At 49.1% G+C, this 6,000-nt stretch overlaps 1 protein-coding gene across 12 annotated transcripts in view; it reads right to left on the reverse strand.

Moving 5' to 3' along the window:
* The window catches only part of EPB41L3 (erythrocyte membrane protein band 4.1 like 3), a 130,336-nt gene extending 126,889 nt beyond the window's left edge, over nucleotides 1-3,447 (reverse strand). For 6 of the 12 annotated variants that reach the window (XM_083748306.1, XM_083748307.1, XM_083748304.1 and 3 more), the window contains exon 1: nucleotides 3,159-3,447. The gene's annotated coding sequence lies outside the window, so the exon portion shown is untranslated. The remainder of the gene's footprint in view (nucleotides 1-3,158) is intronic. The other 6 variants (XM_083748313.1, XM_083748308.1, XM_083748305.1 and 3 more) reach the window with 1 other exon arrangement.
* Between the last annotated feature and the right edge of the window lie 2,553 nt (nucleotides 3,448-6,000).

Here is a 6,000-nt window from a genome sequence, read left to right on the forward strand (position 1 = left end):
GCTCAGCATTATCCACAAGTGCAATCAGCTGTTTGTGTAATATTACTGAAGACTCGAGAACTTTCCTGACACAGGCAAAATGCACCTTGAATCTGCTGACACAGCTTTTAAAGTTTGTACTCTGATCATTATTAGCCATTGATGCACCATAACCCTATCCAGTCTGCAGATTTCTCTTCTGAAACAACACCCTTCAGCAGAATCCTAGCCCAACCTTTTCTAGGCTTGCAATTAGCCGGCCCAGTTGACTGATCTCTGACTAGTCCCTCACTCCCCTTGTCTTTAGCATACTTTAGCATAATGAAATGCAACTGCCCATATGCTATTAGTACTATACATCTAACAACGCTCTCTGACAGTCAGCAATTAGCTTGGGCAGACACAGCCTATAATGTCGCACAAGCAGTGTGTGGAGCAACTGGGTTCTACAGAGAGAAAGATAAACAGGCACTCTTGGAAGCAGTCCAGCTTTAAGAAGAAGAACCCCAAAGTGAGCTTACTAAAAAAAGAATCCTAATTACTGCTGCAGATAAGGCAGGCCCTTTAGAGTTTGCTCTTCAGCCCCCTCACAGCTAAAGTAGCTGAAGACTGCTATGTTTATTAGTTAATGTTTCTCCAATTCAGCCATTCTTTTAATTCCTATTTGTAGTAGCTCAGCTGAGGTGAGGAAGCAATCTAGGCAAGAAACAAGTGTTAAATGAAATATATTTTTCTAGCTAACTTTATTTTCATTTCCTTACCATTTCCCTGGAATATCAAGCTGTATGGAAGGAATCACATATTTACTAGAATTGAAATATTTACATTTTATTTAAAAATGTAATGAATGTAAATCCATTAAATGAAAATTTAGTGTGTGTGTGTGTGTGTGTGTTTACCAGTTGAACATGTAAACGATTTTGCTGCTACCTAGTAACTTTTTCTTTTTTCTTTTACAAACAATACTCCATAACTTTTAACAAAGTGACAAATGGAAGACAGAAGGGATACAACAGTGGATTGAAGAGGGAGAGAGAGGGGGAAGAGAGATTATGGTTAACAACTATATCTTCATTATTACAAAAAAAAAAGAAGATTATGCATTTTGGCAAAACAAATACGGAAACTTTGTTTCACAATTTGAAGGGAGGCAGTCTATGCATTAAAATTTAATTATTTAACCTACAAATTAATCACTAAAGACGGGAATACTTTCATATATGATTCGTACAGTCAATAGTAAGTCCATACCACCTAAAAGCCAACAGTTTATTCTTGTAAAGCAAATCATCTCTCACGCACGCACGCACGCACGCACGCACATCTGTTAAGGCCATTGCCTCCTGCTTATGTTTCTATCAATGCTGTGACTCCAACCTTCTTATAGTGTCTAATAATTGTTGTCATCTGATTGTTGTTGTCCCACAGATGGCGCCACAGAGTGCCTACAGTCTCTCCATACATTAGAGCACTATAACTCCTGGTGGGTGAGACAGCAAGAATCTTGTGTGTCATCTCATTCCAGAAGAGAATCAATCCATAGTCCAGCCCAGCACTCTGCCAAGATCTAGGAGTTTAGCTTGCTTTGGTCCTGTCCCCCTTAATGAAATAACTGGAATCACAATACAACCTGAGCAGTGGAACTGCGGAGAATTCACACAGTACAATCTGGCTTTCCCCTTCCCCTGACAGAAAAATCCACACTCCCTGAATGGTTTTCTCTAGTATTCCGGGGAGGACAAAGAGGGAAATGGTGATACTAATAGACTTTGATCTTCCCCCAGCATTTATCCATGGTTGCATCCCTCACATTCTATCATATCAGTTATACAGACATATGCTAAAACCAAACTCAGCCGTCCTAGTGCTGACCTGGATGTAGCCAAAATAGCACCATTCACACACAAAGGAGAGGCATCAGCAGTTTGGGGAAACCCCAAGGTTTGCAGTCTTGCAGAAGAGAGGAAAGTAGCTTTGGGAGAGGAAGCCCAAAACAGCTGAATGAGGACTACTGAGGGGAATTCTGGTAGGCTGCTGGTGAACGGGAGGAAACAACAGAGTGGAGCATAGAGGCTGAAATCCTGGACAGAAGCACCGCAAACTGCAATATTTTGTTGCAGCATTGTTTTGCAGTCATTCCTTTCCTACCATTCCTCTCCATCGATCCTTGTACTGAATATTACAGATCACCTACAGTACAAATGCGAATTTACTGAAAATAAAAAATAAAAAGAGGGATGGAAATATGCAGAGCGCTTGCTTCCCGTTCACGCGCACATCTCACGGAGCGCAGAGGGAGGCGAACACCTGCTCGAGTGCAGCAAATCTCAACATCTGCCAGAGTTCAGCATGCAGGTTAAAAAGCCCTTTGGAAAGAGGTGAACGAAGTAAAGAGATCCTCACCCTTTCAGCTGTGCTCCACAAGCGCGACGAAAATCAAAACGCGAAGCTTCCTCGCCGGCTTCCGAGAAACAGACGGGCAAACAGCAAGTCCCTCCCGGAGCCAAAGTTCCTGCTGCTGCTGCCGCTGCTTCTGCGCTCCCGGCTTGTCTGATTCCAGCGACGGGCTCGTCCCTCTTTTGGAAGAGCGGGGAGCGCAGAAGGCGCGGGAAGCAGGCGAGGGGCTACGCTGGGCAGGGCGGGCAACGCGAAGAAGCATCCAGGACGGCAGGGCTGCGGCTGCGGCGGGGGGGGGGGGGGACAGGACTCCGAGAGGATTACACACACACACTCCCGCGTGCGCACACACACAGAGCCGAGCGCCGACCTGGGAAGGGCGGGGGAAGAGCTGTATGGAAGGAATCAAGAAGAGCGCTGGGCACGGGCGGCCGGAGAGACTCGCTGAGGGAAAGAGACGCTCCGCAGAAGCCCACGCGGAGCTGCGGGAAGCCGGGCGGCGGCGGCGGAGAGGACCCCCCCCCCCCGCCCCGCGGCATGTTTTTCTCCCCTGATACATATCTCGCTCCCTTCACCGCCTCCTCGCCGGACGGAGACGCAGCAGGGCGGCGAGCGCGGCATCTGTCCCTCGCCCAGCCCTTCCCGCTGACCTCAAACCAAGGGCAAGACGCCGCTCTCCGGCTGCCACGCATCGAGCAGAAGCCGCTCGGGTCCGCCGCCCGCCCGCCCGCCCTCAGACTTGGCCGCGCGGGACAGGAGTAAGAAGCGGCGAGGCGCCTCACCTGAGAGACCCGCCGCCAGCAGCAGCGGCCGCCGAGAGTCCCGCTCAGCCTCCGCTGGCCGCTTTCTCCTGGGAAAGTAGCGCGGGCGCCAGCCGGCGGCAGCTTTCGCCCAGGCTCCGAGGAACCAGGGTGGCGGGGCTCCGGGGCGCGCTTGGAAACCCTTCAGGACGGCGGGAGAGCGAGCGAGCGAGCTGCCAAGCCGGGCGGCTTCTCCTCCTGACGCTCCTTTCCCCACCTGCAGCCCGGGGAGCCTGCCTGACAGAGCGACCCCAGCGCCGCGGCCACGCCCCTGCTCGCCAAAGCGCCTCCCCATTGGTGCGCCGTCGGATTCCCACTGGCCGCCCCGCCCCGCCCCGCCTCCCCCTGCCCCTCCCCCCCTGGTGTGCGCAGTCGGGACGCCGCTGCTTTCCGCAGGGAGAGGAGAGATTCTGATGGGCAGCCAGCCCTGGAGCAGACCTGTCGGGCCATTTGCTCGCGATGATGGATGGCTCTTTGGGACGGAAGAAGCGAAAGCTAAATGGAACTTTTATAGAGCTGGGAAAGGAGGAAGGCTGCGGAGCGAACTCTGCTCGTCTGGCTTCCAGAGGTTGCTGAACTGCAGCACCACCACCCCTAGCCAGAGGCATAATGAGGCTCCCTTGGCAAGGAGCGGCCCGGAGAGCACGTGGCTCCTGGCCAATCTGAGCCAAAGTGGAGGCGCGCTGTTTTTGCAGCCCTCCCCTGGACCTGCGCCCTTGGCGGGGACCAACCTGACCAACCCCTAGGCACGCCCTTGCCCCTGCCCATTGGCAATGCCGACTGGCGCGGATGGGGCCCTTCTGGTTGCACCTTCTTGCCACACAGGTAGAAAGGGACAGCTAGGATAGTCCGGAGTTGCTACTAACCTTTCTTTCATCTTCCAATGACATCACAGATTCCCATCCCTGAATGCGTAAAGCAGAGATGGAAAACCTGTGCTCCTTTCCCCGATGCTGCTGGGCTCCAGTCAGCATAGCCCACCGGAAGGGCCACAATTGTGTGCTTACAAGATGACTGCAGCCAAGGGATACCTTTTCCCACATACTTTATCATCCCCCTCCTAGAATCACACAGCCTGTGCCACAGAGAGGAAGCAAGTGATCACATTCATGCAGAGTGCATGTCAAGAAAGTGAGCAAAGCCATTGCCTTTGTATTAAATTATATGACCAAGGAGTTAGGCTTCTGGTAAATGCTGGCCCATTGAGCAGGGAGGGAACACAGAGGCTAAGACTTGTGGGAATGTTCAGGGATGCAGGAGAGGATATATTGTTTGATTATAGCCTTTCCAACTTGTGTTAACAAGTTCCACAATTTAGCAGAGTAACATTCCCCTTTTTAAACTCACAGAGGATGCATTTGTTCAGGCTCGCTACAGCCTCTATAATAACTGTCCTGGTATTTTCCCTTTATTCCCTCATAAAAGATAAGAAATGACACAGTCTTCATAAAAGTATAAAAAGAGTTTACTCACATTCTGTTCACAGTTGGATCCCAGAAGGCATACTTAGCTTAGAAAAGTAACTTACACCTGGAAACTATCCCATAAAGAGACAGTCCCTTTGTCCTCTCTTGGCTGGAAGCCTAGAGAGCATCTTTGGCTAAGCAGATGTTGCTTCTTCAATGAAAGTAGTCGGAGAGAGAGAGAGAGATGGTGGCCAGTCCTATGCTTTTGTTACCTGCACAGGTGAGGCCATGCCCACCTCTGGTCACATGTAGAGGAATTCTGTCCCAGACAGGAGAAACAGGAAGTTTCAACTGGCTGGTCCAGACATCCCCTTTTATGTCCACTCTAGGGATGTTGTACTTGACTGCTCTTGTGTTTCACATCCCACAAGACTAACCCCAAGATCAATCCATTAATTCATGGCAGAGAACTCAAAACATACAGCACAAACTTCCACAGGGCCTGCCTACCTTTTGCCTGCTATCAACTCTACCACCACAGTAGTCAGCAGGCCCTTCTACCTGCAACTCCTTGACCTACAAGTAGAAAGGAGCAGCTAGTATAGCCCTACTTTCTCTTGCAGCTGCTGTTTTGGCACCACTTCCACACAGGGATCAAGCAAGAATGTCACACTCCCTTGCTATGATCAGTGTCTTGCTCACTAGCCTAAAACTTGGTGGCTACATGCAGCATGTGGCCATTTCAAATGTTGCAATCATGTTTTACATACCCACATTTTGGGCTTTCCTTGATCACTGTGTGTGAGTACAGTCCATGTGTGAACAAAATTAACAGTCACACAGAAGAAAGATTTTGGGTGACCTCAGTATAGGAAGAAAAGGGAATCTCCCACACACAAAAAGCTGGCAGTTCAACTTGGGTTGCACTGGTGGGGTAACACCAGGGAATTATTCTAGGTTTATGCCTATGTAAATGAAATCAACTTGTACTTTGTTCTGTGTTGCTAAGAGAGCCTTGCAGCTTTCTCACGGAGCTGTCTCAATACAGAAATAGGATGCTCTATAAAAGCAGCAAGGATTTGATTTTTCTCTGCCCACGCTTTAATGCTGTTTAATTCTTCTTGGTAATGGCATTCTAGATTTATAATGGAAAGGCTAGGTCAGTAGTTGGCTTGCTTCGGTTCCATTTTATTTAAGATTCTATTGAGAAATCAGAACATCCAGGCACTACTTCAGTCTTCTGGAGCAGGTACAGGAAAGTCAATACCTTGTAGACAAGTTTTCCAGTAATCCTCCCTCCCTTTCTGCAGTGAAGTTTGATTTTAGTAAAAGAGATCCCCCCCCCGATTTATCAACTACTAGTTAAATTAATTATTGAATTCCTTAAAAAAAAGAAAAAGAAAGAAACCAGCTTAACT

This window comes from Podarcis gaigeae, assembly GCF_964106915.1.
Source record: "Podarcis gaigeae genome assembly, chromosome: 7".
Classification (NCBI taxonomy): Eukaryota; Metazoa; Chordata; class Lepidosauria; order Squamata; family Lacertidae; genus Podarcis; species Podarcis gaigeae.